The 23,661-nt window shown below is 38.0% G+C and overlaps 1 long non-coding RNA gene across 2 annotated transcripts in view; it reads left to right on the top strand.

Moving 5' to 3' along the window:
- Positions 1-23,661, top strand: part of LOC114945317 (uncharacterized) — a 116,700-nt gene that overhangs the window by 85,066 nt on the left and 7,973 nt on the right. Inside the window, exon 7 of one of the 2 annotated variants that reach the window (XR_003822372.2) lies at positions 15,952-16,094. The exons of the other annotated variant lie outside the window; for it this stretch is intronic. This is a non-coding gene — a long non-coding RNA (uncharacterized LOC114945317). The remainder of the gene's footprint in view (positions 1-15,951; positions 16,095-23,661) is intronic. 2 annotated transcript variants of the gene reach the window in all.

Below are 23,661 nucleotides of genomic sequence, written 5' to 3'. Positions count from 1 at the left end.
CGAACAAAGCGGATACCCGCGTATACAAAAGAACGAAAGAGGGGAAAAAATAAAATTCTAGCATACAAAATGGAGAAAAAATCCTTTTGAGAGAATTCCGAGTTCCTTCCTGGTAGCCCCATGGTTCTCGTTTCTTCCTGTAACGAGAAGAGGACGAGAGGATATAGGCAGTGGCAGAAAGAGACGAGAAGGAGGGTCGTCGGGGCTTTCGCCTCGTGGGCGACTGGTGCGTTCCTAAACTGCATTCCAGCTTGCGTCGCCATGTCTCCTTTCACACACATATTTACGCACATAACACACACACGCGCGCGCGCACACGCATACATGCGTGCTGCACACAAAGGAGAACTCAAGCAGGAACTGACTTTCGGGTGGGGGTGCATCGAGCTTGACTCCTCGTAAATATTCCGGCCAATATATCCCTCCTCCTTTCGTTCTCTTGTTCCGTTCCCTCTCTGCTCTCTTCGCTTCTCCCTGTCTCGTTCCTCTCCTTCCGTTTATCGTCTTGTTCTTTTCTCTCTCTCTTTTTTTTTTGCATCGTCACGTCCGCGAAACTACGCTCTGAGCCGAGCCAATTTCGCGTCGTCGTCGTCGTCGCCTGACGCAAGTGAATTCTGAGTGAGACGCTTTTGAGCGAAAAAATTCGGAGCGCGACGAAAATGTCTTCGCGGCCCTGTCCTCCCGAACGATTTTGCGAAAATTCCGACATCGTCGTATCGCGCGAATCTTGCCAGACGATATGAGAAACTGCGGACATTTTTTGCTCGAAAAAGATGTACAGTTAAAGGGATGCTGGAGTGGTCGAACTCTGATAGGTTAGCATTACACATATGCGTGAAACTCGTTTTACATATAACTTTTTTATTAGACTTGCAATCTCACTTCTAATTGTTTACTAATATTCTTTCAAGTTATCCCTTTCTCGCTAACTATATTTTATGCACAGACAAACAACAGAACTTTTTTATTAAATAAGTATTGTTACGAGCTGATACAAGCAAGTCGATAACAAAACTGTAATTATTTAACTTTTTTTGTTTTTTACGTGGAATTATAATTAGCGAGGACCGTTTTTATAAATATTTTAATCGTAGAAAAGGATTTACTGATCTGTATAGTTAATAAAAAGTTGTTGCAAATATCGCTAATTACATTCGGTCGGTAAGACAGACCATCTCTGGCATCCCCTTAATATTAATAAGTATAATAATCTATGACGCAAGACAAATTAAGAATTTCTTCTTTCCACTTATTTCGAGGTGATATTGTAAGAAGTCGCTTTCAGGAAATAACAGGAAGGATATAATGATCATTATTTTATTAATCACTTTTAATGTTGTGTATGTCATCACTTTTAATGACAGCTATACATCAAAATTTTACTATTTTATATCAAGATAATAAGTACAATTGTGCACGCATTTATTTATCAGGGCTAGAGGTTTCGAAATTGCTAGAAGGAATTTTAACAGATTCATACACAATTTCCGCACATATTTGAATTGAATTGCCACATATACTTAATGTGCTTCACCGTCGCGGAAATATTTTGAAAGTCGATCGAGTGGAATTTTAATTGCGCCGAGTCTGTCTAGCCGCGACGCTGAATTAGTCATATTTCCATAACATTTGCATATGCGCTGTACGCGCGAAGAGAAAAGAGGTCGATATCAAAAGGAAGCAAAATAAACTCTCGCAGATTGCCGGTAAACAAAAGTCTCTCTCTTTTTCTTTTTCTTCGCGAGTAAATCGCGATCGTTTTCGTCGTATCTCAGATTCGATATATTGAAAGCAAATATATCTTCTCTCCGGCTAGAAGCTTTCCCGTTTATTTACTCCCTACTTACGCGTCTCAACGTATCAAATGTAAATGTTATTTTTTGATAAAGATCAAGTCTTGTATTTTTTTTCCTGAAAGTGTAACAGTATGGGACAGAATTTAACTTTTTTTAATTTAGCGCGCACAAAAAACTTGTCCTTTTTTTTTTAATTATGAGACAAAAGAGGATTGACGTTCTCTAATAAATTACGTTTCTTAATTGATTCGCTTTGTAAATGTGAAAGTTCTCGTTGTACTCGCGAAGGAACGGCATTTTACGATTCCAAGGATACTATGGAGCGGAAAATGTCTAGCGTGATAATAATCGCAAACACAATCACGTTCGTAGTATGAATCTACTTTCAGCGCGGTGAACACGTGACGATGACGAATCTCTCGCGCGAATTATTATCCGAGATTCGCCGAGCGTGACAGGATTCGCAGAGACAAAGGCCAAAGACGGACGTATGTATATATAAGTACTTGTTAACGCGATGAGAAGCGTTTATCGGGTTCGGGAGGGCGATCCCGTGGAGATTCTAAAGAGCTTCCTCGAACGATTCGATCGATCCGATGATTTCAGCCTCCGGCGAGGCGTCGATGATGCTCCGAGGAAAGGAGAGCATCGTGGAGGTTTCGTGGTGGAAGAATTATACTCGGATGGATGGCCGGAGGTCAGAGCGAGTCGCTCGGTCATCTAGAGAAAAAGAGAGATAGAGAGAAGAGCCGTCGAGGATATTACTCGACGGAGAGTTCGTTATACACGAGCTCGCCCTCGGGGTAAAATTATGCCGGAAGAAGTCGGAATCTGTCTTTTTTCCTCCCTGTCCCTTATGACCGCGAACGCGAGTACCGATGATTGCGTTTTCGTTTCGTTGCGCGAAACAGCCGGGACGACACGCCGAGTCTTTTCTCGAAAAGCCTATACTTGTTCTGCTTCCTTTGAGGGGAAGTTGGTCTTGATTAAAATACAGACCGTAATTGCGCAAATTGCGAGCGAGCGAGATTGAGAGCATTGTTTACTTTGAACAAGTATAATCTCGTTTAAATAGAAGAATCGCCTTTTCCGTCCGCTTATTTTAGACCATTTTTGTGTGTGCTTTATAAAAAAAACTACTTCATCTACTCGTTTGATAACTAATTAAATTTGTTAAAATATTTTTAACAGAAATATTATTTTCGGCGACGCATCAAATTAGAGAAGTCCTCGTATATAAATCAAATCGCCGCGCCGTTGACGTTCGACACGTTGAAGACTCTTGACATCTCACTTTGAGCTATTAGGCTCATCTATTTCGGTTCATATATCCATGCTATCTTGCCAAAACGTAATGTTAACGGATTCCTTCTTTTATATTAAAAAAAAGAAAAAATTGCGATAAAGGCCGAAATACGTATGTATTAAAAGACAATGCAAAATTGATACTCAGTTTATCAGTAGTTTAAATAATTAATTATTTACATGTTTCGTGAAGTTTACATTTATGTTGCACCTTGTTATCAATATTTTTCACTGTTTTAATATATACAAACATAGTGCAAAAATGTGTCAACCGCACGTATTTCTCTGTATCTAAGTAATAGCATCACGACATATTGCCTTATAAGTATTCTTCACGTAGTATTCTTCATGTTATATTTTATCCGTGTGATTAAGGCTTAAAGTTTGCCAGTCGATGTTGTTCTACCAGTGCTACCATCTATCTGTGAGCCTGGATGACTAGTCCTGGATAAATCTCAATAGAACAGAATATCAAAATAATCATCAATTATGAGTTAAGCGCGCGTTTTTCACGCTTGTTGAGAAGCGCTAATATACTTTCTGGTCCATCTATTGGTCATCTACTGCAATTTTAACGCGCCTCTTAAACACACGTATTATTTGATAACAGTACAGTTTAGAACACCCTTGAAGGATGTGATTAAATTAAATAAAACCTCGAATATATAAAATAATAAATAAAATAGAAATCAGGTATTAAAAGATTTTCGTAATTTTGGGATAGGTAAATAGATAAATACGCGTGAATAATAGACTCGTTAGCATATCTTTACAGGATTAATGAGCAAGAACTTCATAAAACCCCCGATTTAATTACATGACGATTACAACAACAATAGCGAGAATATAATAACGATGTTCAGAGATAGCGCAAATTAAAGACCATGATAATATCTATTCGTAGCGTTGCAGAGATGGATAGATAATAAGTTTATTGAAATCCACGAACTCCGCGTGGGAGAATCGCGAGTAAAAATTCCACAAAGCTCCCCCTCGCAACAACAATAACGACGATAACGAGAGGCGCGAGATTAACAGCGAGATTCTCGCGTAACACCGAGAGAGATGTGACGTAAGAATCCCACTAGGGATTTGCCGTGTTAAAAATCGCTTCCGCGAATGTTCCGGCGGATTTAATCGATCACACGATCTGACATTAGATGACGCACAGACACCTCCCCGGCATATAAAGATCGAGAAATGTCAAACGCGGTTCTGTCGGTTCTCGATAAGCGGCAAAGTTCCTCGGAATTGCGGATATTTGTCACGAGATCGGTTATGATCTCACCGCGTTGATGTCACTTCCTTTTTCAACGCGCGATTTCACACCGGATTCTTTCTCGCGGTCCCGCGGCAAAGATTAATCACCCACATCGTTTACGCACGTTCGCGATTGTGCTGCATCAGGTTGTTGCAACGAGCGTGTTGTGTGGTTAAAATTCATCATAGTTTCATTTATTTGCAGAATATCGCGATTTAACGTAGCGTGTTGCGATCCATTTTATCGAACGTTTATAAGCGGTGGCGAGATACAGAGAAATGTTAGTATTTTGCACAAAGATAACACAAAGTTCTAATAGTATCGTTATCGAAGTACGTTCTACTACAAAAAAGAGATAAACATACGAGAGATCTGTGCGGGATGTTTTTTATCCATATAGAATTAAATTTAGAGATTTGCCAGATGCTTTTATACATTTTATAAATATCTTAGAGTTTAAGTGACATAAATAAGAATTATGCAGACATTCAAAATATTTATAGCTTTATGGAAAAGGATCGTACTCATATTTATGATAAACTATTTTATTCTTCGTACATTACACTCTCTTTTAAAAATAGATAACATTTACTTAACAATTTTACTCTTTCTCTCCCTTTCTAAAAAAACCTATGAAAATCACTTGAAACATACGACAAAATTCAAAATAAAAATCTATTTAATACGTTCCACATATTTTAAAACATATAATATATAGGCAATCGTGGAACAATATGGTTTTGGAAGAATTTTATAAGAGTTTTCTGAATAATATTTACCATAATAAAAAATATTAATATGTACATAAGTAAATTTTATTATGTACACAGTAAAATTAATCGAACATATTTTATATCTTATTGTGATAGATGTTAATATTTTTATTGTGGTAAAAATATTAATTCGAGAAACTCATAAAATTCTTCCAATATCACGCTGAAAAAAATATTTGTGTAAAATTACATGATTATGCTGGGGTTTTTTTCGATTCAGCATAATCATGCAGTATTGCTACTCATATATGGAAGATTACAAATTATATGTAATTTTATATAAAATAAATTCTTATATATTTTCAAAATTAAAAATATTCCACTGAACATGGAATTACACATGAGAAATGCTAGTATGCTACAAAATAATGTTATAACTAAAATGGATAAATATTTATAAAATAAAGTTCTAATAAAGTAAAAATGTTAAATTTAAAATTACAAGTGATTTTTGCATAAAAATGGTAAATTTACTTACAATGTACATACATTTTTACATTAATACGTATTTTCGCTTTAAAAAATATGGAAAGAAAAATTACAATGATAATGAAGTACCTAATTTTTCCAGTTTTGAACAAGTAATTTCCATGTAAAAGTACATGACTTTTTTCCAGTGCATATTGTTCCACGATTACCATGATATTTTCACGGTAAATTCAAATAATAAATTACATCTTTCTCGGCACAACTCGATGCAAGGTGCAAGCCCCATCCTCTCAGCTCCTTATCTCTAAAATTCCCATAGGGATTTTAGTCACATTAGTTCTAGTAGTTCGATGTGCTTGCGCGGGCGGTTTTGTCATCTTCTCGGTGGTTGCGGGATGCACCGCAAGCGGAGAGTGCATGCGCGGTCTGCGAGCCGCGGTCGACGTCGGTCCTCCAACACTGTCGTGCGGCCAGTAGCGATCGCGCATAGCCGCCGCGACCGTTTATTTTGGATCTGCCGCGGGTTCGATGACCGACGACGGACCGCGCGAGAGGAAGAAAGGCGCTGTTCCTCACGTGCACGTGTGTGTGTATGTGCACGTCTATGTATACCCCCGCGTTCGCCCGTGTATAACCGCGTACAAGCGCGACGACTGGCATTCGTAATTGTCGTCCAGGTCGTCTTCGCGGGGCATCTCCAGCTCTCTCTTCAAGTGCGAAGAGAGACGTGGACGAAATTTGGCGAGTCGAACTCTCTCTCCCAGTGGGCATAAAAGTCGTCGTAAAGAACACGATTAAGAATCTGTAGACATCTCTCTTTTATGTCTTGTTGTATTTAAGTTTGGCATATTTTTAGTAATATATATATACCCCGATGTAGGTTGAGTTGACAATTCCGTGTACAATCTCTTCAAGTAGGAAGTAAAAATATAAAACTCTAATAAAAAAAATATTTTTTATTTCGTGCTTAAAAAATCATTCGTACGCAGTATTTTGTCCAGCTTATTGTTAGGTCCGAGATTTCATTCCGATTGTGAGAGAAGACACAGGGGGGGTCAACGAAGGTCCAAGATTTTTCATCGAAATCTCGAAACGAGATCTCTCTGCTCGTCGAGAACGCGCCACCGGCTCGCTTCAGAGACGGTAATCGTCACCGATGATTTGAATGACCATGTAATTCGACGCCGCGTACAACAGGCGGGCGTTTGTTCAGGCTTGTCCCGAGGAGGACGATCCCGCAGCTGCGACTGCGAAATTCAAGAACGGGCGACAGCGACACCACCGACGTCGTCGTAGTCACCGATGGGGGTTGCTGAAGCGGGTGGCGGGCGATTTGGACCTGTGGGGCGCAAAGAGAAAGGGAGGGCACGCGCACTTGCAGCCAACCCAACCGTTGGGAGCGAGACAGTTGACAGGAGAAAGAACAAGATGAGGAGAAAGAGCAGATGCCTCTGTTATTACAGGTTTCGTCTTTCGTAACGCTACACCTCCGAGAGTTCTCTATGAGTTCTCCCTTTCCGTATAATATCCTTCGCCATTTCGCAGTGCCCTTTCTTCTGAATTGACCTAGTGTCGGACAAATTGAAGAAATGAGAGATTATTCTTCAGCATCGCTAGATTATTCCTCTTTGCGATTTTCACTTTTTTTTTTCATTCTTGATGTCTTCAGAAATATTAGCTTTATCATTTGTGGCTGGATAATTTTAGCTTGGTTCAAAAATCCCTTTCTGCTAGCAAATTATCGAGATTTTATTCGAAGAATCTCTGATATAATTAAATTAAATTCGAGATATCTCTAATGAGAGTGCACAAATAAAGACCCAAGTCACTGGTTCAATTTAGATTTGATAAAAAACATCTAGAGACGGAAGAATAAAATTAATAATAATAATAATAAGATAATATCTCGTGATAACATCGCGATAACGCGCGAATCTCCAATATATCGGATACCAATCCAACCGATCAGCTTTGCGATAGCCGCACGGTATCTACTAATCGATCTATCGCGATAGTTCCGGTGGACCGATGCAGCCGCAACGGAGCGACCAGTTTTCCCCCGTTTAATCTCCGGTTCGTAGGCGACCGAGCATCGAACATTGAGATGCCGAGTCGATAGCGATCGGACAAAAAGAGCCGCCGAGAGAAGGCGGAGGAAGAATCGGAAGAGCGACCGAGGGAATTTCGTGGGCATTCAATATTTCGATTGATGGTGGATCGCGGCCTTTGATCTTACGGTACACAGGCCGCCCACGTTTCTCGGTGTGCCTATGTGTATCTTCATCTTCATTCAAGGTGGCTGTTTTTTCTCTCCTCTCTCCGAATACCCGAATCGAAGGCTCCGCCTTTCGCCTCTATCTCACGATCTACGAAGCCGAAAATATGAGCGGTGATCTAGTATATGTCGAGGAGCCGCTTCTACGGTTAATGGCTTCCGTGGTCTTTCCTTTGCCTGAAGTTCCATTTTTCGTTGAGAAAAGACGTTGGTGAATTTTTGAGAAAAGATCTCAAAGGTGTAGGAATTTTGACAGAGAAACTTTCAAGACTTTGTAAAAATTATAAGGGATGTTCGAAGGAATTTCCGGTCGTAAATGCTCCTTCACGGATGTATTTTTTTTACTGATTTTCCTAACGATTAAATATAGATACAATTTTTCATTTTCGATTATATTGTTCAAATTTCTTTAACAAAGGAATGTGAATCAGCGGTTTGTATCTACGGGAGTTCTCTAAAACCGGATGATAGCAAGCTTATACTTATTGGTGAAGGATCGTAAATAACGTTTGACTATAGAGAATTGAAAAGCGTAGAAAAGCGGAAACACAACGGAAGACGGAATGCACCAAGACGGTTGGAGATAAAGGACCCGACGAAGTAAATCCAAAAAATCTCGACACAGCATCTTCGAATGATTCTTCGAATGACACTTTGAGAATTTTCTTTGTCCGAATAAGGGGGATTTGTTGGAATTTTACTTTGCAGGTGTCTTGACATTGACGTTTCCAACATGATTTAAGAGTTTAACAAGGCTCTGTCATATAAATATAAATGTAAAGTATAAGACAGGTGATAAGAGCCGATCGCGGAAGACAGTGCGTTATCTTAACGAAACTAAATTTTTTCGTTAGAATTAAATATCTGTGCACAAGGCACCAAATTTTACTTGGTAACTGCCAAGATTTTTAAAATATGAAATAATCTCATATTTGAGAATTTTAATTTCAATAATCATTTAACCCCCCTACGGAAATAAATAAATGCAAGAGAAAAATATAGATCCGAAAGTCGCTTTATTTCCGTAGGGAGGTTAAATGATTATTGAAATTAAAATCTCAAATATGAGATTATTTCATATTTTAAAAATCTTGGCAGTGACCAAGTAAAATTTGGTGCCTTGTGCACAGATTTAATTCTAACGAAAAAATTTAGTTTCGTTAGGATAACGCACTGTCTTCCGCGATCGGCTCTTATCGCCTGTCTTATACTTTAAAACTACATGATGTTTAGACACTGCGAATACTTCCTTGGATCAAAAAACATGGTGTCTTGTGCTAAATCCGCGCAAGCAACAAGACGCGCTCCGTGTCTACGCGAGTTTATAGTATACCATAAATACTGTTATTAATAAAATTGATAAGAAAGTATAGATATTCTGTTTACAGCAAATTCGCGAATAAAAATGTTTTACAAACAGAAAAATATATTAATTTTTATATAAATATTCTTTTAAAATTGACTGTAATATAGACAATAAAATGAACAAAGGGAGTTGTCCAATCAAAATTTTTCCGAATATAACAAATATTTCATTAATTAACTTTCATCAATCTTACATAATATTAATTAGAATATTAATTATTTGCTGAATATATATTTGAAAGCACAATATGCAGGAAGAAAATTGTGGAGTGAAAAAAATAAGGGATTAAATCCATGAAAAACGTGATGTTTCACGAATTGAAACATATATTAAACAATCAAGTTGAAAGAAGTCGAGATTATGTGATTCGAATTCACTTTGTAGGATTAGTAGGACTCTAAGGTGATGGATGGTCACGTTTTTCACCGTCTTATTCCGTATATTTATTTTCCAAGTGCGAAACGCGGTTTATACGTTGTCACGCGACTCGAAACGTACAAACCGAACATCCTGTCAGTCTGACCGCCCGTTATATCCAGCTCTCGTCCTTGTTTTTCGCCGCGGCAACATCCGCGGAATTGACGTCTTCGTGAGTTTAAGACAGGCCGATAAGACCATGAAAAATGGAAAAACCTGTTCCTCTTCCTGTGTCGAGGATGAGACGGCGATCATTACATGCTCGAACGCACACAGGAGTTTCGAACGCGGCGGATACCCACCTCCGTTCAAGTATCTCGGGTATATACACCTATAAGTATCTACGGACAGAGAGGATACAAGCGGAATCTTGATGCGTCCGGAAGCGTGTACCGGATTCGTTTTATTTCTCGAGAACGCTTTTTTTGCGCCTCTCGAACTGCGCGGTTGGTCGAGCCGATCGCCTAGCCACGGTTGCATAGAGAAGGTAATTTCCTGCAGTTTTCCGAGGGTGTTAGATAAGTGAAGCTAAAAAGGTGGAGCGCGTAATTCATGCTCCGTCTCTCGATATCGATAAAATATATATATATATTTACACGAAACGCGACGGCGTAACAAATACAATATTTGTATCGATTATTCAAGTTCTCATTTATATAAAAATATGCACAATATGCAGACTATAAGATGAAATAAAGATGCAAAATACAAATAATGATTATATATTAATAAAGATTGAAACCAGCATCAAGAATATATCTGTGTGTAATATTTGCGATGCAAATATTCCTCGATATCCTTTCAGCGTTCCCTCCGTGCGACAGGAAGTGAAACAGATAAAACGGAACGCTGAATCCAAGGCTAATCTCATACGAATCGACATCAATTGAACGTTGAGCAGTAGATAATGATAAATCCGCGCGCAACTTTCCCGACTCCGATATATAATGATTGCCGGCCAGCGGCGTCGAGCGCGATTACGCGGTATTAAGCCACCGTTTCTAGTTCGCGGCAATTATTTATAGTCCTCGCATCCCTTGCTGGCTTATCTGCATATCATAAAATGTTGCCGGCCGGCCAGAGACACCCGGACCCCGGATGGCTTTCGCGAAACCGGACGTTTGAAATACGCGAATCCGCGCGTATATATAAAAATATTTATATTACGCGATGCATCAAGTAGGAAGGGAAAAATAGAGTATAATTGCACTGAGAGAGAGAAAGAGAGAGAGAAGGATTCTTGAAAAACAACGCCGCGCATTAATTATGATTTCATGAGCTTTCAAGGGCGAGTTATAATTCATGCTACCTGTTGATAGTCTACTGAAATTTACGGAGCTATAGGTATCGCAAATCGCGATTGTTGTCGCGGAGGAATGCTGAACGTTTATTTTTTGGATCGTTATTCTTTTGATGATAGTTTTATGAGTTCTAAATCCGCTCCTTGATATAACCATTCAAATAAAATTAATTAAATATTTAATTATGAACACAAAATGAAGTGCGGCCATGGACTTCTTTATTTATCCGTAATTTTTATTTGGGATTGTTTGCGTACTCTCGAGATACGTAATAATAATTTAATTAAAGAAAAACGCGTTTAATAAAAACTCAAAAAATTATTTTCTAAAGATAAATTGCAATAAATCAGCGAAAGAATACATAATTATACATATAATAATACATAAGTTTATTGAACATAGAGATCCAACCACTTGACAGACACAAATAATATGGGAAAAATAAATCTTTCGATAGTTAATTAATTTAACATTTTTATTTTAGTTGCATTATTTTGCTCGCATTAAATTTGTATAAAATCCTTTTTTGAAAATTATTGATTCGAACATCTTTCTGCTTTTATATATCTACGTACAAATATACGCACGCATGCGCTCGCACGTATGCGAGTATGTATGCACACGTTCGTACAAACTTGTCTTATGATATATAATCTTATGAAAATTAATTATAATTTTACCCTGCATCTCATCTTATGATTTCTACCTTATTTTATGAATTTTACTAAGTAGAGGTATTTAACTATTTGAATACTTTCTCTCGAGTAAAGTCAAAAGTCAATACAGTAAATATTGATTTTCTTATATTTATAAGATCTTATTTATTGAACGTATTTGTTGATTTAGCTAATCGTCCTTAGATACTGCCTCTCATTCCAATCGAATACGAAGTGTATGATTCGAAACCAACAAGTTTCACGGATATCAAAATTGTTGGCCCGATTTCTCGTAGGTATTAAAATACTATAATTATTTTGACATTTCGCATAAATTGTGGCATTTCATGAGTATTTATTTATACTCTAAGTATCGTATACAGAGAATTTTGCCGTGGCATTTGATTAATCCATCGCTGCTTTAGCGATCTGAATTCTGAGAGTGCCAAAACGAGCAAAAGCCACATCGTAGACGACGCAGAGACTTGCTAATGAATGGTCGCAGTTATATGCGCGCAGCTATTCAAAGCGATTAAGTCGCGGAGAAAAATATCGGAGCCGTTTCGAGGGAATATAGAGATATAACGAAAGCGCTTGTGCGATTTTACGAGATCCTACGCCGGAGTTAATAACACTGTGATAATGACGATCGTATTTATTAGAGTCGGGCGATTTAATCAGCCCGCGAGTTGCGTAGTTAGACGCGCGACAAGAGAGAAAAATAAAATAAAAAAATCATCGCGTGAAACAGACTCGCTAATATCTGCTCGCGGACCATTCAATCTGATTTATTCAACTTCATAAATTATTCTGAAAAATTGAAGTAACTTAAGAGACACGGAAAACGGTCGTTTTCATATAACTTGACTCGATACCGATCTACGGAAGCATCATTTATATAGATAACTTACTTATATATTTAATTCCCTCGATCCAGATTGAAGATTTGCGTATCATTTCTCGTGGCTAGTTTCCATAATGAATCGACAAGATAAATTCTACACGCGTTATAAAATTCACGTTGGATCGGATCCGACGATCAAAAATGCACATTGATATATTTCATGTATAAATATCTTATTTTTATATATAAGTATCGCGTTGAAGTATCGAATTATATTTATACATAATCAATCATACGTACAGACAGAAGAGAGACTGCGAATGACTTAATAAAGAGAGAAACTTATTGTTCCTATCGCCTCTCGTTAATCGGTGTCGGCTAGCAAAGCCACTCCCGCCTCAGGTGTAGTCCACCGGTTAGCTATCGGTCTCGAGGAAAAAAAAGGACGAGGTGCATCGCGCCTTCGGAGACGCGTCGGCTAACGAATGAACCGACGTCGGGCGAACACGCTTTTCCCAGGGCGATTATAGTTGCTGAGCGACAACGGTGGCGGCTTTAAAGTATCGTTACGCGATGGCCCTCGATTAAGCATCTCTCCGTCGCTGCCGCCTTGCATACCAATCTTCCTTCTCCTCCTCTTCGTTCTCCGCGAAGAGGCCTCGGCCAGCTTCCCTCGGAACGATCCAGGCGGATCCGGTATTACGAGAGCGCGCATTATCGCGGGTAACAGCTGATATCCGTCATCCAGCGCGATTAATAAACGCGAGACGACGCGTCTTCGACGCTCCGCTCCGGGCGTCTATCTCGCTCTGAAGAAGTCCGCGAAGTCTGCTTAGGAGCAGATATATAGTATACCGTTCTCTCGGGAGGATTAATCGAAGCTGACCGCGAGATTTAATTGAGTTTGTCTGCTTAGTTTTCCGCCCGAGAGGAAAACAATTAATCAATATCATATCGTAGAGCAAAGGTAAAAAATTATAAGTATCGGTAGTTTATATCGTATGAGATGAAACAAAGTCGAGGAAGAGTTGTCTATACGAATGGATAAAGCTTGATCATCACACAAAAAATTAATGTTTTTCTCTTAGAATTTAGCCTGAACACAGGATGTTCGATTAATTTTACTATGTACATATTAATATTATTTATTGTGATAAATATTTATCAAAAATTCTTATAACATTTTTCCAATACCATATTATTCCACGATTACCATGATTTTCATAAATCATGATAATTTGTGGGTAAATTCTAAGAGAAAATTTTCTCTGTGTGTAAAAGAATGGTTCAAGCTTGATATAAAAATATATGTTACATGAAAATATTTATTAAAAAATTTAGATGAAGTATCTGCGTGACTTTCTTTTTATAATAAAAGTTGCAACAATAAAGATAGAATGATTTAAGGAAGTCAGATGCACGGATAGAATTCTCATGGTAAATAATTTTTGCTATGTACATAGTAAAATTAATCGAACATATTTTATATTTTATTGTAGTAAATATATATATATATATACATATTAATCAGAGATTTAGAAAATTCTTCCAATACGATATTGTCCCACAATTACCATGATTTTCAGGGTAAATTCAAAGAGAAAATTGTCTCTGTGCATTCAATTACAAGAGAACTTTGTTTTTCGGTAATTAAACTCAATCTCGAAGAGAACCACCGCGGGCAGTACATGCATGGTGAATGTCCGAGTTGAGGACTCCCTTTATATGACGCGTGGTAGCGTGTAAAGTTTCCCGGCCCCTGCCTGCGCGACAGTGTGTTTACGGCAGCAGCAGCCGCGGGCATACTTCTCCGAGGTGGAATTTATGCCTAAAAGGGAACGCCGCGGTCGATCGGTCGCTGGCCGCAGTTGCTCGGAGGGCTCCGACCAAGACGATCGCTTCTAGTCGTCTCCTCGAGATTGACTGGGCGTTGGCTCCCGGCTCCATCCCGCTTCAGCTTCGCGTGTAATCGCCTTTTTTTCTTTGTCTCTCTCGCTCTCCGAGGAACGAATCTCCGTATCTAAACGGTCCGTGCCGGTCCGGCCCTTCCGCTTCCTCTTCGCGATCATTGCCGATCTACTTAGAACAGGAGTTACGGACCGTTCGAATTGATAATCGACATGCAGTCGTATGTTAAGTGCGATGTTTGAGGGGAAAAGGTCAATAGGCTGGTTAAACAATACCAATTGTTCTAATCGAAAAGATTCTGGGATGTTCAGGAAAGAAATTTCTGATGTCATATCATTCTATGTTGATTTAAATTGAAATATCGTCAATTAAAAAGATTAGAACGACTGTTTTATATTTCAAATAATTTTATTTTTCTCGGGATTTTATTAAGCTTTCGGGGATATAAATCTCCATACTCGATATACTTTGCAACTTTTGCATGCGAATTCTGGGTACTTTATATTTTACTAACTTTCACGAAGTACGCTTACACTCGCAACAACTTGCTTTGATGGAAGATCGGTTCTGAATTTTGATTCGCATTCAATATTTATCATTTGTACTCTACATTGTCTTCGTTACTTCGCTATCCCTTTCGACCTTCGAAAGCGTCTCGCGCAGTTGCTGACGTTAAATTGATAAATCACCTCGGGAATTAGAATGACAGATACTGCCAAGTCGAACAAACTGCTCGGACGATTTGCCGCTTAGATTAATCCTGCGGGTTTAAGTAGGGGTTGACCTCGTCTTCTAGAAAGTATGAACGTTATTTTGTGACCATCGCGCGAGTGCCATAAGGGCGGAACAATTCTACTACGTACACAAATACCGAATCGATCGCTTCAAAAACGTACCATAAGTAAAGAAAGAAATAAATTGTTGATAGTTATGAGCAGGGTTGAATAATAACTAGTTAATTAGTTAAAAGTTTAAAAAAAGTTAATAACTTTTAACTTAGCTTATTGTTAGTTAATTTAAAATGTATTAATTCAACTAGCTATTTTTGATCTTAAACTTATTAATTTTTTTCCAAGTTAATTTTTTTTATTTCTGAATACCATTATTGTTTTTTTATAAGTTATAAACGTATTATTTTTAAATTGAAGTAATATTAATTTTCATATTTATTTGTTATCAATTGTAATTACCAAAAAAAATTTCTATATACAAATCAAAATTTCTTTGTTATTTGTTATTATAAATTTGAAAAAAATTAACAAACAAAATTTTCTAATTTAATATGAATAATGTTTTCAAAAATTAACTTCTTAACTTAACTTTAACTGAGTCAATTTTTGTTCATGCAACTTTTAATTTAACTAAATTAATTTTATACACAACTAACTTTAACTTAACTTAGTTTTAAAAAATCATTAACTTATCCAATCCTGTTAATGAGACACTATATTATTTGTTGAAGCATATTTTGTTGCTTGGAAATAATAGGAATAATAATAAAAATCTACGCATACATAAACTTAAAGCGCTTAAAATATTATATCAATGAATATCCAAGTTATTTAATGAAAAAAAGATTACATAACGAACTGCTGTGCATGAAAATTCTTTCGGTTGCAGGTATTCGATCATAATAATGTAGTCATCCGTGGCCAGCGTGTTTAGAAGAAGTTTCGGAGGTTTACACACCATGAATTATATCCATAGAATTTATTCGTCTTCAGAATAAATCCGAGCAGGTGTTTCACCAGTGGGAAAATCCGGTAAGATGATCTCTAAAGATTTAAAAAAATCCTCTAACGGAACGCTGTCTTAACTCACCAAATCTCATATATCTCCGAACTTCGAGCATTCGCTCGTGAAAAATTGATAAACGTGAAACAAATAATCCTCCCCACCCCAGAAAAATAAATATCGTCCCGTTGATTTAAAATACTGCAATAAAAAAAAAGATGTCTATTCGATGCATCGGTATATTTTTTTTTTCTCGCGAGGAGGAAGAAGGGTGCAAAAAAAAACGAACCGGCGAGGGAACTCTGCGATTCGGCGAAATTACGCTTCCTTTGAAACGTGATTACGCCATAGAAATCGCGCCCTCAATGCGCGTCTTCTTCGCAGGACGTACTCGAAATTTCATCCCTGACACCCAGGCTGCTGCTGCATACACAGGGTGTAAGCACAGTTCTTTTTCCAGGGAGGAATAGATATCCGTGCAGACGGGCGTTTTGCGTGCGACGACGTGCGTTGGTCGTGAATGGCCACTCATTTGCATAAAGTTTCACGTGTAAATTGTAAGCCGCGGATACGTGAATCGAGTCCGGTGTCTTTCGCGAACCAGATTCGCAAGATTAATAGCAACGTGGGGTTAGCGAGCTTCGTCAAGCCCGGCGACTTGATGATGGCCTGCGTAACCAGCTGTAATAATAACCAGCAGGGTGTAAAGTGTCAAGTAATTGGATATTTAGGGACACTACATTTGTTCTATCGTTAGCGGTACGATAATTTCGTGAAAATTCATCATCAATAAGTTTTCTATATAATTCTATATAATTTATTTTATTCGCGATTATTAAGCTTTATTTTATTCTTATATTAGATCTATTATCTTCTAGCAAAAGTTACTGAAATTTTAATTTTTACGTATTCACAACATTTTCATTCGATATAACACATTATAAATGAAATATCAAACACAGAACGCACTTTATTACATTTTATCATCAACCTTTCGAGCGCACTCGAGTTGCACAAGTTACATCCAAGAAGGGATGCACATTTCATTAGAAGGGAGGAGAGAACGAAGAATCAAAAGAAGGGTGACTTTCGCCCGGCGAGTATCAAAATGCGATAAATCAAATATATCTCACTACCGACTACAATCTCGGGATGGAAGAAACCCTCTCCTGCGTCATTGCGGGAATACACGAAGCGGCACGAAGGGGAGAGGTCGACGAGGGTCGTAAGCAGACCCATCCCCAGTCGTGTGTCGGACAATGCGCCGAGTTCTCTCCCTCTTCCTTTCGCCCGCGTAAGCATCACCGGGTGAAAAAGCCTACAGAGATCCCGTCGACCGCTTTCCCACGACTCCTCCTACGACCGTTACAGGTTTCCTTTCCAATCCCTTTTTTTGCCTCCTCCTCGATCTTTCTTCCTCTCCTCTTACCCGTCGCCACGCCGACAGCTTCTCTCTTGCAAGATTCGAGATGATCTTGTTCGAGCCGCGAGACGCACGTGTGCGTATATATATACGCGTCTCGTTGAACGACGAGGAAAAAGGGGTCGAGGGATGAAGAGGGACCTCGAATTATGAGAGGCTCATTCGACACTTCACGTGCGCCCAAACTGCGAAGGGTTGATGCTAATCACATGTGACATTCGGGGATGATGAGAAGGAAATCTAGAGAAGAGAGAGAGAGAGCAAACTTTGATAATAATATGTACTCTTCTTTCGGGCCAAATTGGAATTTTTTTCTTACTTCATCATTTAGCATCAATTGTTATTAAAAGTTCTATAAGTTTTCATGTCAGATATTGCGATGACATAATTGCTGGATATGTATTTTAATATTTTACAATTGAGTTTTGTTATGCAAAATGTCTCGAATTAATCAATAATATCAATCAAAATTAATATTGGACGCTAGTGGTGAAAATAAACTTGGCAAAATTGATTTCGACATAACTAGCAATTTTATTATCGATACTTTCACGACGTTTCGACCATTTGGTTGTGGTCCTTATCAAGTGGTCAAGTCAACGACTGACGAAACATTATAGCGATGGGACGTGTTCCTCTTTTAACTATTAATTTTAAATAAGATCGGTTTTATGTTGCGTTAATCTCATTTTAATTGATGGAATTCTCACTTGATAAGGACCACAACCAAATGGTCGAAACGTCGTGAAAGTATTGAATAAAATTGCTAGTTACGTCGAAATCAATTTTGCCAAGTTTAATCAATAATCTTTGACATACCGAATTACTTATTTCTGTTATTAAAAAAATATGTGTAATTTGATACATTTTTTAACGCGATGCGCGGAGATGAAGGAATTTTTATACTGAAAACTGGCCGATTATTACTTTACGAAATTTTGATTATATACACGCAAATTCGTCAGTCCTGTCAGTTCATGTCTCTTCGTCATTGAAGGAAGCGCAAATCCATTCACAAAAGTGACAACCATCCGAGACGTTTCTCGTCCTCGCGTAGGAAGAGGTTAAAAAAAGTTTACGGTGCTCCCGTGACACGCGACACCTTTGAATTTCAACAGCCCGCCACTTATTGGGACACTTTCGCTCTATTATCAACAAAGAGATCGTTATTATCGTCGGCGTCATTATTCTTCTTATGGATCGATTAGGGCTCGCAGGTGGGCGCCATCATGGAAATTGCTTCTACGAACTTTCTGGGACGCACGTGTGCGCTAATGGTGATCTCTTTCGTTTCTTCACGAATTCGTTCAAAGTTTCGAGCGAAGGAACCTTCGATACACGTAGTGTTCGTAGTTAACGAGAGTCTTGTAGCCCGGAGCGGAATTTCGATAAAGCACGATATTATCAGGACGTTAAGTAAAGCGTGATAGTATCGTAACATAACAGTGAGTATCTCATATTCCTCAGATTTTTTATCTCGATTATCAATCGATCCTTTTTCACGAATGCGGAAAAGTTCGTTATCTCTTTTTTATTTAATCTATTAATAAAATTATTGCTTATATATTTAATTAACACAATTGAGAAGAAGCCTTTTGTTTAAAATAAAAAGATACCACTGATTTTTTAAATTTTTGGATAATATGGGATTATGTGTTGACACACCTAGCTTTACCTGGTCACGATCGGAAAAAATTCAGACAAACGGTGAAAAGAAAAAGAATCTTACGAAAGAAGAAGAGAAAACTTCCCGCCGAGATAAAAAAGGTCACAGGGATGAAACGTTGTAGGATACATATATATCCTAAGTGTCCTTTATGCTTTATATTTGTGGCTTGCGCAAAGAACGTTCTCAGACAGGGGGTAGCGAGTGCGATGCCCTTTAACAATAACAGAAAAATGGACCTTTCCGAAAAGCACAAGGTATTGTTCCGTTTCTTCAGAAATAACGATCGCCTTCTTTTATGTCTGTTTCTTGGGTGCCTATAGCGTTTCCACCTTTTTCAGAATGATAAAGCATTCATCGCATATATTGAATTTTTCTCGCATCTCGTAAAATTCAGAAATAATAATCTCGCACAGAAATGACCTGTGTACCTTTTTAGAAAATTGAAAATCGGACATACGGATCGATCCTAATGGATGAGGCGAACAGTCATAAAACGAGTAGCCGCGAAAAACAGCGAGTGGCAAATCAAACGACAAATCGCGAAAGCGTCGTGCTATTAGTATTTACGGAGAAAATGTCAGAGCGACAGCCGATCGCGGAATCTTCGCGCTTCCACCGCACCTTTAAGCCGTATTCACGTCACTTACGTAACGCGATGAACTCTCGCGAAGCGTCCTTTCTCTTCCTTTCGACTATCTCCGTCCTTCGCCAGTGGCGTCGATAATAAATACGTAATTTATCGAATGTATAATTATTTATCACAGTCGTTATATTCATAATTAAATTATTTTAGAAAGAAATTCTTCTTAGATGATTTTGTTTATTGTATGATATTACATTTGATATCTTGCAAAACTTTTTGCATATATGTATACGTACGAATATTTTCCATACATTTGTGTTTTCCATACTCATGTGTTGTTCAAATGAGAAATTCTTTGAATTATATTTGAAATTAATTATGAAATTAAAGATATGCAACCATGGACGTCCGCAAGGGAGCAAGAGCGGGCATTTGCCTCCCTTCGGAATCAGTAAAAAAATTAAAATTAAAAAATAAAATTTAAAAAAAAGAAACAAAAAAAATTAATTATGCCCCCTCCTGGAAAAAATTCTGCGGACGTCCAAGTATGCAACATACATAGACCTCTGTATGAAAATTAAGTATGAAGAGGTGCTGATGTAACTATAAAAAGAAAACATATTTTGCACACATCCTTTGAATATAAAAAATTGACATTTAATAAATCGTTCGAGTCTAAGTCTCTGCCGAATTATCTTCATCGAATTCAAAGTTTATTCTAAAAAAAAAAAAAAAAATGAAAAAAGCAGGCGATACATGATGGAAACCCTATCGATTCTACGCCGTTGCACCGCGTTCTTTCGATTCTCCGAGTACCGTCTTCTCACCCACGACTGCGGCTTGCGCAACTTTATTCTGTTACTTCACGAGCGGATTTGCTCGCACGAAGCTAACCTATCCCCCTGTACCTCCTTCTACCCCCTGCCCTCTCTTCCAACTGTCGGGGCAGAGATCGGTGCGGGTGCTTTGCCGATGTTGGGTAATCCGACAGCAGCAAGAACATCTTAAAGGATGCATCCCGGATAGATTTATTGATAGCGCTATGTAGACGCGCCGTGTTCGACGTGCCTCGGATAGAGTCGCGACGCGATTGAGCAGCGTGAGTCGCTACTTTTCGTGTTCCGATACAATCCGAAGAATCCAGCAATGCCTCATAAAGATGAAGACTTCATACGTTTAGAGCTATCTCTAATTCTCCGACGATCAATTACTCATCTGACTCTCGCTGCTCTTAATTTGAATTAAATATTTTATTAGTTAATTTATATATTTAATTGCAATATTGATATATAATTTCTTGCATATGATTAAATCCTAATCCTTCACACTTAAGTGTACATGTACACATATATACACTGGAAAAAAATTATTAAATTAATAATACTTATTATTTCAGTGCTGCCTAATAAATATTTTATTTGAAACCAATAAATATTTTTCATATCAAATCAATATTATTAGTTTCAAATAAATGATTGAAATAAATATTTATTCGCGAATTCAATAATTTTTTTTCAGTGTATAATAAAAAAAATTCGTATATAAAATTCCCACCGATTCCTTTCTATACATTATTACAAAATTTATATTATACATTTCCTGATGATTTAAGAAGACACGTTTAAGAGAGATTGAAAGTGTCACGAAATTTTGGCGGCTATTAAAATATATGAAAATGCATAAATTGGAAGATGCATCGATTCATCCTAATTTCGTTACGACGAAGGAATAATGCGAATGACGCGAGCGATGACGTGGGCGCATCCTTGCGCACACAGCATCCTTTCCCTTTCATCGCGCAACTCTCTCGCCGGGAGGTGTAAACGGATCTTTCGGATCGATCGGGGGATTAAAGCGATCCGCAGCCGGATTATTTCATAAGCGTGTTCCCGATACGGAAAAGTTCATCCTGCCGCTTGCATGCGCGCGATACGATGCGGTTGCGCAAAAGTCAATTACGCTGACGCCGAGGAAGAGCGACGACGATGGAGCACGCGTAAAACCGGAAGTCGGCGCTGTGAGACCGCGAGAGAGAGACACAAAAGCTCGAGAGGCAGATCGAGAGGCCACGTGTGGCGTAACAACGTTCGAATGACCTTCTTCTTCGTTTTCCTCCGGAGGTCGTTCGTGACGATCTAATTCCTTTGAAAACGAGAAACGAGTGAACGTACGTCTTTGATTCCTTCACAGAACCCGCAATCACAGATGCAATTTTTCTTTCAAAAAAATATGTGGATAATAATTTTGTATATGGAAATTAGATGTGTAAATTTTAAAAATTGAAACTCTATACGTTTATGTGATTAAATTGCTTCTCGAGATGATTTTGAAACAGGTGCATAATTTTATTATGATTTATATATCGCACGTACTTTGACGAAAAAAAGTGCAAAACCGCGAAAACATAATTTTATGAAGCGACCCGATGGAGAAAGATTATATTTCTTTCGTCATTTTACGGGATCGATATCTAATTACTAATGATATCTGATCTCTCGTTCTCTTTCTCCCTTTTTTCTTTTTTTAGATTACTTCTATACGCGAGTGCAGCGTTCGCGGTAGATTCAATTAAAGTTCGTTAGACCGCTAATCGATTTCGCTCGAGAAGTCGTTGCTCGCTCTATTCGAGAGAGCCACATTTAACGATTCTGGAACGAAATATCTGTAATCGATGCAATTAGGACTTTAGACGATAATTTGGTGCAGTCGTTGGAGGCAAAGGACATCGTTTCCCCTTATACCAAAAAGACGTGGACGAATCATTCGCGATGAATGTCTCCGTTAAATCAGAAATACCCGATATCGGAACATGCATGCAGGCGTTTTTTAATAAGACTATATGAATAGTCCAAATTAAGAACTGGCGACTGCAATTATCTGTAATAAGTATAGAAACGCAATTTAAAGTCTTCTTTCTTTGATTGAGCTGAAAACAATTTTCAAAACTTTTCTAAACTTTATTTACTGAGATATTCAGTATTAATAAATAAAAATAGTTGTGAAAAAGATGATACTCGAAATACGATCTTTGTCTTTAATTAAAAAAGCACATCTAAAAGACAAATAAATCTAATTCTACACTGAAAAAAATTTATTGAATTCCAATAAGTATTTATTTTAATACTGCCAAATAAATCATTTATTTGAAACTAATAATATTGATTTGATGTGAAAAATATTTATTTGATATAAGAAAACTCCTTTTCAAAATAAATGATTTATTAGGCAGTATTGAAATAAATATTTATTAATTTAATAATTTCTTTCAGTATAAGTAAATTCTGTCGTCCTCCAAATTAAAACACTCGAAAAATTGAGACGAGAGATTAAAATTTTTCAAAAAATCATCGCGAATGAAGAGACATTTCGCAAAACGACTATAACAAGAATATTTACGCATGAATATACCGCCGCGATCACCCGTGGTTTCTGACTCAACATCGTCATCATCATCATCATCAGCAACGATCAATCATTATCATCATCATCATCATCATCATCATGGTCGCCATCATCGCGCGGCGACCTGGACCCGATTCGCACGCCATCCACGCGCGGAGAAACACCGAATACGGAACGCGATCTTCTCATCCTCCCTGGCTGCAAATTACTTTGCAAACCGCCTCCTTCTGCAGGTCTCCTATCCCGTGCGTTCGCCTCATCTCGTCTTCTTCATTTCGAACGCATCCGGCGATTTGCGTTCCGCATCTCTCGCGCGTCCTGAATGCGTCGACTCTGACTGTTCCTTCGATTCCGTGGACCATTTTGTTACTGAACCGCGCGCACTCGATATACTTTATTATCCGGGAACGGAAATTACGAGATCGTCTCTCTTTCGACCATTCTATACTCCGATTAAACCGAAGCGAGTATATAAAATATCAGACAGAAAGTATCAAGCTACTGTGGCTGAATGGACAA

This window comes from Nylanderia fulva, unplaced genomic scaffold (genome assembly GCF_048542155.1).
Source record: "Nylanderia fulva isolate GAGA-0341 unplaced genomic scaffold, ASM4854215v1 Scaffold2, whole genome shotgun sequence".
Classification (NCBI taxonomy): domain Eukaryota; kingdom Metazoa; phylum Arthropoda; class Insecta; order Hymenoptera; family Formicidae; genus Nylanderia; species Nylanderia fulva.
Note: the sequence above shows the minus strand (reverse complement) of the source record. Positions and strands in the feature narration are given on the sequence as shown.